At 41.6% G+C, this 14,028-nt stretch overlaps 1 protein-coding gene across 1 annotated transcript in view; it reads left to right on the top strand.

The window, feature by feature from the left end:
• The window catches only part of LOC124363185 (protein sprouty homolog 3), a 66,754-nt gene that overhangs the window by 13,625 nt on the left and 39,101 nt on the right, over window positions 1-14,028 (top strand). The window lies entirely within an intron of this gene.

Below are 14,028 nucleotides of genomic sequence, written 5' to 3'. Positions count from 1 at the left end.
CGTCAGTTTGCAGACGCTGCACTAAGAGGAAGGTGCTAATAAACAAGATTTAAATTGTCCCGTAATATGAAATCACTGTGTGGACCCACAACAGTACGGATGTTGTTGCAGTTACGTTGTGACATCTCACCCTGTTGTCGTTGTGTAACTGTTGTAGCCCAGCTCAGACTGTTATCCAACTCTCGACTTGACATTCGACGCTGTAGTAGTAAATTAGCACGGAGTGATTTTTGAGATTATTGCCGCAATCAATAACATATATCGTCTGTGTTGTCAAATATACCTCGCATAGTTATGGGTGATTATATTCACATACTCGATGTAAAAATGTAAGTCAAATTTAGAATTTTTTGGCGCCTTAGAAAGAAGACATCAATATAGATAGCATAGTGCAGTATACACTCTAGAAGATGGCCGGAAGTGATATTAAATTTGAAACATTTGGCAGACTAGTCAATAAAAGAGGATATTTATTTTCTTAAACATATATTAATATGATTTGATAGGCAATGTTCTTATCAATTTCATTATTATCAAATCACTGCGACACAAGATATGAACCCACTTCAGGACATCCAGAATAGTACAGTATGTGTCCACAGCAGTCAATGTATGATACCTCTGTAGCTTATATGTTGTTAAGCAATTAAAACATGTAGCCTACATAATACAAAAATTAATAGCACTGCAAACACTTACCCATTTAAACAGTAAAGCCGTTCTGTATTAAAACGTGCACGAAACATCGCAGTGTAATTGCGGACTCCTGACTGAATACAGATATTAACCCACCAAGGGCAATGAAGAAGTTCCGAAGATTTCTTATAAGTCCGGTCTTCGTCCCATGGACGTTCAACTCTCGATGAGATCACTAAAGCCCCAGAAGTCCCCGGAACCTGTGCCGAGGACCTGTGCAGTGACCAGATTGTGGGCGTTTACAGGACGTGTAAAAATCTTGTTCACATAAAACATATATGCTGATAGATATAGTGATACTTAAATATTATATGTGCTATAAATCTTTGCATCGTTTCGTCATCAGAGTCACCTAGAAGTTGAAATAGAGCTGAATAGTTGAAATTTCTCTGATGTCAAAACTATGTAAAGACTACGTTCTCTGATGTCAAAACTATGTAAAGACTACGTTTTGAGCTTCTTCGTCGCCGAATTGTTTTTATCTTCAGATGGGCGTGGATTCCGAATTCCAGGGTCAAGTCTGTGACAGCGTCATTTTTCTGAGGCTGCACTAATGCTGTGGCTACGTTATTTCTGAAATGCTTATCATTTCAATACACTTCTGTACACTAGTAAATCTTTAGAACCCTATTACAACTGCAACATGCTTTACGGCAGTGTGCTTGAAACTCGGCGGTTCAAACTGAGCGCCAGTTTTAAACATTGAGTCAAAGAGTTTACCAATAAAAGAGCACGCTTCGGCTTGAGCTCCTGTAATGGCCATTGTATGAGAATGCCCAAAGTTACTTCCGTTGCTCTGTGGTAACACCTTATTGAGAAAGACCAATAGGTCTGTTCTCTGGAGAATTGATATAGAGATAAAAGGCTTAATAAAATGAGATACATTTGTAACTAAGGGATATATGTGTAAATAATGTATACTCTAATTTCAAGGCGATTGTGATTTTATTGATTTTTTAATATGACGTATTTATTTTGCACTACTATGTGAAAAGCCAGTAAAATTGTTTTGTGTGAAAAGCATTAAAAGCCATTCCAAAATGACGTATGATATATCTACGATGTTCAACTCTATTGCAAATACGGCTGGGTTAAACCTCACCGTACAAATCACACTTTAATCAAGAGCCCCATGGCGGTTGGTGGGTCTTTACAGCCCTACGCCGTGTTTTGCGATATAGTAAGTGGGGCTTTCGAGCCCCACATCCGTATGAAGGTTTGAATAGAAAAAACAGCCTGTACACGGCAATCAATTAACTATTTTAAATCTGTATGTAGCTAACCTCCTAAGCGTCTTTGAAATTGTCGTCACACGCTGTACATAGGTGTAATTTGAGTGTCCTCGATTACTTGGGCACGATTCGGACTTCTCGATTCCGTATCCCGCAGTTGTGCTCCGAGGCAGTGGTCCGTACACATCTGCTCCCCCCTCACAAACGCCCGCTGTCACTGCCTTCGCCTCACGTTTGGCGGCGACATAATTTGGCAGCGAAATAAAGGCTCCATAAAAATAGTAGGTTTTTGTAAAGAGGTGAAACCGGACGTTACGTAAGCAGGACAGGGTGCCGGTAAACCGTCGTGGGCCTGCCCTGTGCCCTACACTGGGCAATACCTATCGTCGCGTACTGTCAGTCATAATATCGTGTCCCTGCCCTGTACTCTACACTGGACGATACCTATCGTCGCGTACTGTCAGTCATAATATCGTGTCCCTCCCCTGTACCCTACACTGGACGATACCTATCGTCGCGTACTGTCAGTTATCCTATCGTGTCCCTGTCCTGTACCCTACACTGGACGATACCTATCGTCGCGTTCTGTCAGTCAACCTATCGTGTCCCTGCCCTGTACCCTACACTGGACGATACCTATCGTCGCGTTCTGTCAGTCAACCTATCGTGTCCCTGCCCTGTACCCTACACTGGACGATACCTATCGTCGCGTTCTGTCAGTCAACCTATCGTGTCCCTGCCCTGTACCCTACACTGGACGATACCTATCGTCGCGTTCTGTCAGTCAACCTATCGTGTCCCTGCCCTGTACCCTACACTGGACGATACCTATCATCGTAGCGTACTGTCAGTCATCCTATCGTGTCCCTGCCCTGTGCCCTACACTGGGCAATACCTATCGTCGCGTACTGTCAGTCAACCTATCGTGTCCCTGCCCTGTGCCCTACACTGGGCAATACCTATCGTCGCGTACTGTCAGTCAACCTATCGTGTCCCTGCCCTGTACCCTACACTGGACGATACCTATCATCCGTAGCGTACTGTCAGTCATCCTATCGTGTCCCTGCCCTGTACCCTACACTGGGCAATACCTATCGTCGCGTACTGTCAGTCATCCTATCGTGTCCCTGCCCTGTGCCCTACACTGGGCAATACCTATCGTCGCGTACTGTCGGTCAACCTATCGTGTCCCTGCCCTGTGCCCTACACTGGGCAATACCTATCGTAGCGTACTGTCAGTCATCCTATCGTGTCCCTGCCCTGTGCCCTACACTGGGCAATACCTATCGTAGCGTACTGTCAGTCATCCTATCGTGTCCCTGCCCTGTGCCCTACACTGGGCAATATCTATCGTAGCGTACTGTCAGTCATCCTATCGTGTCCCTGCCCTGTACCCTACACTGGGCAATACCTATCGTCGCGTACTGTCAGTCAACCTATCGTGTCCCTGCCCTGTACCCTACACTGGACGATACCTATCATCGTAGCGTACTGTCAGTCATCCTATCGTGTCCCTGCCCTGTGCCCTACACTGGGCAATACCTATCGTCGCGTACTGTCAGTCAACCTATCGTGTCCCTGCTCTGTGCCCTACACTGGACAATATCTATCGTCGCGTACTGTCAGTCAACCTATCGTGTCCCTGCCCTGTACCCTACACTGGACGATACCTATCATCGTCGCGTACTGTCAGTCATCCTATCGTGTCCGGCCCTGTACCCTACACTGTCAATACCTATCGTCGCCTACTGTCAGTCATCCTATCGTGTCCCTGCTCTGTGCCCTACACTGGACAATATCTATCGTCGCGTACTGTCAGTCATCCTATCGTGTCCCTGCTCTGTGCCCTACACTGGACAATATCTATCGTCGCGTACTGTCAGTCATCCTACCATGTCGGACGACCTGTACGTGACTCTTGTGTTGCCTAGGGATGCAGTGGATTACAATAAGCCTGGATCCAGTCACAATTCTGTTCAGAACTTCTGCTCAAATCAAAACTTACCTGGCAGTAAACACTTTTGATACTATTTTATTCGCAGCCTCTTAATTTGCGTGGGACATGCCGCTGATGTGGCACGGAACTTGTATGAGATTTTAACCATTTCAGTGCCAGACGGTTTCTGGGATTCAAGTCAAAAGTGTTTAAGATGGAAATATGTCAAGCTATTGTTAACAAATCTTGTACAGCGATGGAACGTGTCGTAGCTTTGTTTGTGGACAATTTGATTATTTTGTGCAAAAATGCGTATACTAAAACTTTATATACCGGTACTCGAAACATTCTTAAAAGTTAAGAAAATTCCAAATGAATGGTTTTTAAAAAATTGTCAGGGCTGCTCATAGAAGTACTAAAAAAATCGTACATAGTCAACTAAACCAAGCCAAACAGAAAAAACACTCTATTTTCAACATATCTACCAATATTTTATCAAGTCATCTCCAAAATTAACCATTTTACCATATTTGTTTTATTTTACGTCCGATATTGACTGTTTTTAATGTCTGCACTGGTACTGATTTATCAGGTGTGATTATCAGTGTAACATGTTTAACAGAATTATATTTATTTCATTTACATCACATGATATAAAACCGAATTAATACATTTCTAATAAAGCACCTGTAATTTTTTATGTTTGTCTGGTGAGTCGATTTCGGATGAGATAAATCGGGATTTTGAAATACGTTAACAATAACGAGCCTTCGATTTCACCGCATACCGGTCGATTAGCCGTGTATTCTGGTCGATTAGAAGTGTATTCAACTCCAATTTATGGGAAAGCGTTCGTCACGCAATTAAACTAATTACACGGCCTGTGTATTGATTGGAGTGAGGAATGTTCTAATTCGGGAGGTATTCCAGGAAATGTCGGAACTATTGGTAATTACGTAGCGAGCGCAGGCCAGAGATTAGCCGGCTGTAGTCAGGCGGTTTGGCGTTGATTGTTGGGATCAGCTGTTTCCAGTAGGTCTAAGCTAAACCCACGGTCACTCACCTCCAGCGACCGCGCCACGCCACGCAAGCGCTCCGCCTCGCCTCGCGCGCGAGACGCTCAGCAGTCGAAATTTCCAGTGACGAAAAACTCCTAATATCGATTGTAACGTGCATTTGACGATCGGTTTCCACAATAGACGTTCATTTGACGAGTGTTTTCCGCAATTTATGTTCATTTGACGAGTAGTTTTCCATAATCGAGGTGTCATTTGCCTAGTGCTTTCCACAATCGAAGTTCATTTGACGAGTGGTTTCCACAATTTAAGTTCATTTGACGAGTGGTTTTCCACAATCGAAGGTTTATTTGACAAGTGGTTTCCACAGTCGAAGTTCATTTGACGAGTGGTTTCCACAATCGACATTCATCTGACGAGTGGTTTCCACAATCGAGGTTTATTTGACAAGTGTTTTCCACAATCGACGTGTATTTGACGAGTTGGTTTCCACAATCGAAGTTCATTTGACGAGTGGTTTCCACAATCGACGTTCATTTGACGAGTGGTTTTCCACAATCGAGGTTTATTTGACGAGTGGTTTCCACAGTCGAAGTTCATTTGACGAGTGGTTTCCACAATCGACATTCATCTGACGAGTGGTTTCCACAATCGAGGTTTATTTGACAAGTGTTTTCCACAGTCGAAGTGTCATTTGACGAGTTTGGTTTCCACAATCGACATTCATCTGACGAGTGGTTTCCACAATTTACGTTCATTTGACGAGTGGTTTTCCACAATCGAGGTGTATTTGACGAGTGGTTTCCACAATCGAAGTTCATTTGACGAGTGGTTTCCACAATCGACGTTCATCTGACGAGTGGTTTCCACAATCGAGGTTTATTTGACAAGTGGTTTCCACAGTCGACGTTCATTTGACGAGTGGTTTCCACAATCGACGTTCATATGACGAGTGGTTTCCACAATCGAGGTTTATTTGACAAGTGGTTTCCACAGTCGACGTTCATTTGACGAGTGGTTTCTACAATCGAGATACTGTTTTTAAGTCTATTGTAGTGAAGCGATACCTAAGACACCTATACTACTGTCCCTTATTTTTATCGTAACGTTATAGGGTGAAGTCTCATTTTAAAGATACAATCAATACGCATCGATATATATATATATATATATATATATATATATATATATATATATATATATATATATATATTAAGTTTGTAGACTAGTTTTTTATGTTAAACTTTAGAGTTAAAAAATTGATTTTTCTGAATAAATCCGTACTAATTACTCCTATATCTTTAAAGTAATATATCCATATCATACATTGGTTAGATTAAAAAGGGGGGGTAAAATTGTTATAGGTCTAACATTAGCCTACCGTTAAGGGCTTAAATCAAGATGTTTACCACTAAAACAGGATAAATTGCTTTTAAACTTATATAAATGAATAAGTCGTTAATGAATATGTATGGTAGTGGTAAACTGGGTAATTATTTTCATCCCGTATCACAGAATATTCTACTAATAAAAATAAAGCTTTGTACATATTTCCGTCTATTTATATGTGCTAACACCTTTAAAATACCAGATTAAGGACCGATTATTTGTAGAAATAAATTTTTCGGAAGTCGAGCCTAACCCCGCATGGGAGAAAGTGATCCGAATTGTCTAGCGTTTTGCCCGGCGACGTATACAGCGGTAACACGTAATAGCGGTGTAGTATGGATACAGCCTGCCGTAGCCAAGGCCGCATCTACCATAGCATGACCTTGCCTTCCTCGCCCTCTCCCTCTCCCTACCTCGCATTATTATTCATCTTCCCGTTATAGTGCCTTACTGCGTTATAGTACTTTCACCTCGTCCTTCTGCGTGCTGGGTCGCTGGGTTGTCGTCGCTTCGGGAACACCCTGGTCAAGTTCGCAGATTGTGTGGTCAACTGAAAAATTGAAATCAACGACCTTCCTTACTGTTATGTATTTCCATGCCTTTGAATGTCGCAGATTCGCAGCCAGTGTTTGTGACGTTTTCTCAGATATCGGTTCTTGGTAACGTTCCGCGTAAGATAGATAATGCGATTCCGGGAAGTGGAAGCCGAATTCGAAGAGCCAGGTTTGCACATGCCCCGGTAACTGCACGTGCGGGGTTAGTGACCCTGGATTTGCTTACTCTCCAAGTGTAGGAGTCCCACCACGGACAGCCGTGCGGTGGTTGTCGTGTCATCAGTATTTCCGGCCTTCGTCCGCGGTACGGACTTTTGGATTTGTTTCATTACGTACACACTAATAATATGGCAGATGGGTCCAACAAGACTCCCTGGATTCAGTGTAATGCATAGTTACTTTCGTTAATCGTGTTTTTGTAAACCAAGAGTGATTTGCACACACCGGAGGAAACTGGGGATTTTCGTTTTGAGGAGTCAATATCACAGTGCCCCTTTCGGAAACATATTATTCTGTCCAGGCCGACCTCAATCTCGAATACAAACTGTAGTTTTGAAATATTTACAGTATATATACATTTAAAATTAGAGTTGTGATATACTGAATCTAGCCATTAATGGGTTCAGCCGTTCAAGATGGCGAGTAAGTAATATCACAAATTGGAAACTAAATCTCTTTTTAAACATTTTATTTTATAGACACGTGTTTTGACATTTTCAGTGGACATTTGAATGATCTATCAAAATACGAGTATATAGTTATTGATTCAGATTTTAATATACATATGGTGGAAGAAGACTCATATATCTCATATTTCTGATATTAATTATAAAGATAACCCTATGTTGTGGGGGTTAATAATGTAAACTAACGTAAACAATTTCACAGCTCCCCGCCTCATCAGAAGTGATAATATAGAACTTATAAGTCTTTGGTAGATAATTGACCATTGATTTATCTAAAACTGCTTTCTAAAAATGTACGGCCTCTTTTAATGTTACTGTAGTATTCCAAATTTTCGAATGCAACAACATCGGAGCATAGTGGACCATTTAATTAGTTATATATTTAGTGTTTAGCTCGTTTTGTAGATTAAAGTATAATTTTTACAAAGCTTGCAACAACTCGTATTACATAAACTCAAGATGTACATGAACAACTTCGCTTCTCAATGACACATTGCTTCGCAAAAACGTTAGAGTCCCTTACACATCACCCTACTAGAGCCTACAGAGAAGTTACTTAAATGTTTACGCGGTTAGATCCATCGGGCATCTCATCAGAACCGAAGAATCGCAGTGCAGCGGTGTGGGTGCGCCACAGCGTGTAGCGCGACCGGCCACCGCAGCGCCACAACGTGTAGCAGGGCCGCGTAACTCCGGTAGCTGCGAGAGAGATGGAGAACAACAACCTTGGTTCAGCCTCGCCGCGGCCGACCCGGCCCATACCCGTACCATAGAATGGAAGACCACTCCTTCCACCACTGCCACTGCCACGCCATGCCATTCGGCTTTCTTTTTTTGCTCTGCCGTCCAAATACTTCCTTACGCCGCGTCCCTCCTTCTTCCTCCTGGCTCGCAGTTCCTCTTTTTATTCCTCGTTGCTTTACCGGGGAGTCTGTGTGCGAAGTCACGTCTGCCACACACCGAAGAGCTGTTCCTTGGGGTCTTTGAATTCTACAGTGGACTACTACGGGCTTTTCAAAATTTGAGGCAACTGCTTGTTTGAAATTGAGGATGCAGAATGTGTCCAGAAACTATCTCAATTCTGTAAATTCTCAGTTTTTAGCTATCTGGCGAAAGGAATGGTATTCTTTGTTCAAAGTTTGTTTTTGACGATGGAAGAATTGTGGAGGAAACCGGATTTTTCCGGACATTTGCCATTGTCCAGTGGTAAAAAATCAGCAACACAACAGAGATCTACAATCTGATCTCTTCTTCAGGTAAATAACTAATCTGACAAATAATTGCAAACTGATTAAAATTCACAAATAATACCAGAGTGTTGTGACACGCCTAATAAGTCAGGAATCACAACCACCATGTTATGTGTCAACCTCACTAACTCTAAAACATGCACTTAATAAAAACCTAAACACAGTACTAATTATTAAAACTGAACTACAGAACACAGGTCGCAACAATAAGTTTGTAATTATGTGTCAGGTTAGTTATTCACCGGAAGAAGAGATCAGATTGCAGATCTCGAAACGTCATGTTACTGATTGTATCACTGAACGATGGAATGGTATTGTTTACGTGAGGGAAACTGTTTAGGTTGTAATGAACAGCGCTGGTACTAAATAATCGCGCCTCATCCAATTGGATTTTAGTCCCTAGCAAATTTCAATCGGATTTTGCCGTTGTATTGGATTACGTCATATGACGTCATCATGCCCCGCTGATTCAGTGCAAGCCCGTGAATCCTAAACAACTGTGCAACTGTGGGGATTTTTACACGTATACAATTATAAACGCTCTGACCATAGTGAACTAGAAAACCGGTTCGCCACGGCAGGCGCGGGGTGACGACAATTCTGTACGTTTTGTTGGCATTCGTTTCCACCGGTACTAATATAATAATACAGTACTGGAACATGTTCGTGTCTGATTCATACGTGTGAATTAATAACGGAGAGCACGCGTGGCTGGGAGATTTATCATCACAACTAATATCACAACTCAATGATGACTGAGGAATGGTGAACTGCCAGTGGTGTAGCTAAATGGTGGGGTTATGGGGTTAAGACCCTTTCATTACATGACGTCTTATACGGACGCACCGAAATAATAATTGAAAAAGGAATACTCTATTGTAAAAAATAATTCTCGCTACAAAAAAGTAACGAACCAACTAAAATCGTAGGAATAATTCACAATCATTAAGGTTGTTCCATTGTCCATGGTATGTACACACTTCTGGAGTGTTCTACTCCATTTGAAAACCTTGGATACGATGTGGTTATATTTGTACTATTTTATAATAGTGCCAGATCCTAACGGTCAAATCGTAACGGCTTTGATTCTCTTTGGCAGAAGAGAAAAAAGAACTAGGAGGTAGTGAAAAATGATTGCGTTCGTGAAACATTTTCCAGGTTTACTCTTCTCTGTGCGATAATAATCACCGGCGTGAACAGGTGAAAGTTGCTTACTTAACACCTTCACTGTTGATCAGTACTGAGTGACATCGAACTTTAGCCTTGCTCTCTGCGACGTAAGGCTGCTGTCAACAGGTTAAGTGCGATGTGAAGTACAACATTGAACTCACTCTCAATATCATGGACTATTAAGGTGTGATGGACGGCGAGTGACAAGTCATGTGATTTGTTGATGTTTTCTCCACGCACTGTAGAACGCTGACTGCGGAGGCTGTGTTATATTTAGCACGGCACTCTCAAATACGCACACCCGCTCGTTGATATTGGAGGCACTCATTAAACTCGGTCTCCACCACGCAATGTAGAACGCTGACTGCGGAGGCTGTTATATTTAGCACGGCACTCTCGAATACGCACACCCGCTCGTTGATAGTGGAGGCACTCATTAAACTCGGTCTCCACCACGCAATGTAGAACGCTGACTGCGGAGGCTGTGTTATATTTAGCACGGCACTCTCGAATACGCACACCCGCTCGTTGATAGTGGAGGCACTCATTAAACTCGGTCTCCACCACGCAATGTAGAACGCTGACTGCGGAGGCTGTGTTATATTTAGCACGGCACTCTCAAATACGCACACCCGCTCGTTGATAGTGGAGGCACTCATTAAACTCGGTCTCCACCACGCAATGTAGAACGCTGACTGCGGAGGCTGTGTTATATTTAGCACGGCACTCTCGAATACGCACACCCGCTCGTTGATAGTGGAGGCACTCATTAAACTCGGTCTCCACCACGCAATGTAGAACGCTGACTGCGGAGGCTGTGTTATATTTAGCACGGCACTCTCAAATACGCACACCCGCTCTTTGATAGTGGAGGCACTCATTAAACTCGGTCTCCACCACGCAATGTAGAACGCTGACTGCGGAGGCTGTGTTATATTTAGCACGGCACTCTCAAATACGCACACCCGCTCGTTGATAGTGGAGGGACTCATTAAACTCGGTCTCCACCACGCAATGTAGAACGCTGACTGCGGAGGCTGTGTTATATTTAGCACGGCACTCTCGAATACGCACACCCGCTCGTTGATAGTGGAGGCACTCATTAAACTCGGTCTCCACCACGCAATGTAGAACGCTGACTGCGGAGGCTGTGTTATATTTAGCACGGCACTCTCAAATACGCACACCCGCTCTTTGATAGTGGAGGCACTCATTAAACTCGGTCTCCACCACGCAGTGTAGAACGCTGACTGCGGAGGCTGTGTTATATTTAGCACGGCACTCTCGAATACGCACACCCGCTCGTTGATAGTGGAGGCACTCATTAAAGTGCTTTCCTCCAATTTTTCTAGGGATTAGAGTTTATTGTATTCGCAGTTAGTTTCCTCTCGGATCTTTGGACAATAAATTTGTAAACCCTAATAGACTAATATGTATTAATATTATCAACAAGTAATGCTAATTATGTTGTACCGTAAGTGTAAATGTCTGATGGTACCCAAGACAAATTAAATGTGCTATTTTAGTATCGACACTTTTTTTAATTAGTAGGTAAAAAGTCTGTCACAGCATCTCACACAACCTGTTTCATTTCATTCCCCTTTTTTTATCCTAACTTTATATTTTTATGTGCACATATACCTTTATTTCGTTACTTACCGTATTACATTGACTGACATCTCATTTTTATTATTCTAATTTTGGGCTGATAGCGCTGAGCCGCTGTGATGGCTTCTAAATACTCCGATTAGGGAGGTGGCAGTACGTAGCCTACCGATGGTAGTCGAGAGCCCAAATTAGATCCTCTCCCCAAAACATCTCTGGAAACATCACATTTGTTCTGTACAATCGTTCAGTCTATATCCACGTCTACTCTGAGGTGAACAGAAATAAGGCAATTAGTTGTAATCAGCTACCGCGTTGAGGAAACTGTTCACCGCCAGCCACTAACAGGAACAGGAAGTGGGGAGTTGTGTGAGTGAACTTTAACACGGAGCACTCAGCTGTTATGTTCTTATCAAGGTCATGTCCAGGCAGCCAGTCACCTGACTAACTCACGAGTCAGAATCATCTCCTCAGTGATAATAAGTACAATGGGGTTTTCTGCTTCCCTGGTACCTGTATTGTTACCTAGTTCTGCTTCCCTGATACCTGTAATGTTACTAATATCTGCTTTCCTGATACCTGCAATGTTAAGTTCTGCCTTCCTGATACTCGCAAGCATTTAAATGTTTCGACCAAGTTAAGGAGTTGAGTATTTTATTCTACTCGCCAAGTTTACAAAAATTATTTTATAAAGTTTTTACGCACAATTAAAGAATTGTGAACATAATTAGTACTGTACCGATCAACTTACGAGTAATGTACGGTTATATTCCAGTAATCAGGCGTTGCCTATCACAGGAAGCAATATGTTTATACCTAAGAAAAAACAAACCAACGTTTATTTACTTCGCAAATCAATTACTACATAATATGTAAGCACCTAAAAACTTATTTTTTGGTATTCGCAAAAAACATTAAAAGGCAATTTCCTATATAATAAACAGGATTGTAATCCTATTTTCGGCTGATAAATCGATCAGTAATCCATGGTTCAGTATTGAAAAGTGTGGATTAAAAAAAAAACTTAAATAAACTTATGTATCTGTTCGGAAACAAAAAACAAATATTGTGTTAGGCTTCACCATACCTATTTATACTTATGTATGATTCAAGAAATTTTTTAACGGTTTTTTAACGGATTCAACTACCGAAATAGTCAATGAATAATTGTATACGGGTTAGGACCGTTTCCCTCGTAAACACGTGGTGCAATCAATCAAAATCTCATTAAAGTGCAATGACTTCCCCACTTAAGTATTGAAATAAGAAACAGGAAAAATCGATCAACAGAAAATAATTTTTTCTTGTTGGATAACTATTACAATTTACTAAGTAAATTCAGAACCCTCATATTTATTTGTATTTGTATAATATTATAAATTATACGCATTTCGCGTTCAGGAACGGTTTTTCGCGTTCACCGTTCCGCCTAACTTGAGCGTCCCAGTCCCTCCCGACCGCCGTGTGCGTGTTTTGCCGCCTTCGCGTGGACGGCGCTCTTGCCAGTCGGCAAATACCGCTGGTCTGATGGACGCAGGAGATTTTATTCGTACTCCTTTTTCAATTTTAAAATTGTTAAATCAGATCACGCAGATCGACCGAATCGCTGATGTATTAACAAAATAACAACCCACGCTGGTATCAGTAGGCTATGTACTCGTATACAGCCAAACTACAAAGTTAATTTTACCCCTTAAGAACACTTTTAAACTTCAAACATTTTAACGCCTGTATGTTTGGTCGTCGAATTGCGCATACAAGATACAATACGCATTCAAACGCATCTTAAGATTTCCTGTCAAGTTCATGACTTTTGTATATATAAACAAATGAATTACAAAAACGTTGGTGGTTTTTTTTTGTCTCAACTACCAATAAAAATAGCCTAAAACAACAAGTTTTTGGATGCGTGAAAATTATATATGTTTATTGAAATGTAGGCTATCACATGAATTTACTACTATAAAAAGGGAGTAAACATCTTATGGGACTAAAACCTGGAAGGGTGACAGTGCAGTCGGCTCTTAGGCGTGTTACGTAGAATCGAAAGATCAAGTGCAAACTTTTGTCCTATAAGCATATAGAAAAATATGGATTACGATTATGGATTATCCACCGGACTGTTGTAATTTATTCACGTTTTAATCGATTTGTTCAATAATATTTATTCCCAATTAAATTAACACTATAGTAAGTAGATTGCGTGCTAATTGACGATTTCACAGTAAAATATCCCACTATAACGTGTGTAATTTTTACTACTTGTTCTATTACTAATTATATATTTTTATTATAATCTACAACGACAGGTGTCAATTTAGTCCAAATGGTTAGTTGTTGTGCAATCGTGAAATAGTTATACTTTAATCTGTGTGTGTGTGTGTGTGTGTGTGTGTGCGCGCGCGCGCGCGCGCGCGTGTGTGTATTTTTTTAAATTGAACCCACTGTGAGAACAAACGTGTAGTTTTATTTACTTAGCATGTTTAGAGTTGTT

Source organism: Homalodisca vitripennis, chromosome 5 (genome assembly GCF_021130785.1).
Source record: "Homalodisca vitripennis isolate AUS2020 chromosome 5, UT_GWSS_2.1, whole genome shotgun sequence".
NCBI classification, from domain to species: Eukaryota; Metazoa; Arthropoda; class Insecta; order Hemiptera; family Cicadellidae; genus Homalodisca; species Homalodisca vitripennis.
This window is presented reverse-complemented; position numbering and strand designations above follow the sequence as displayed.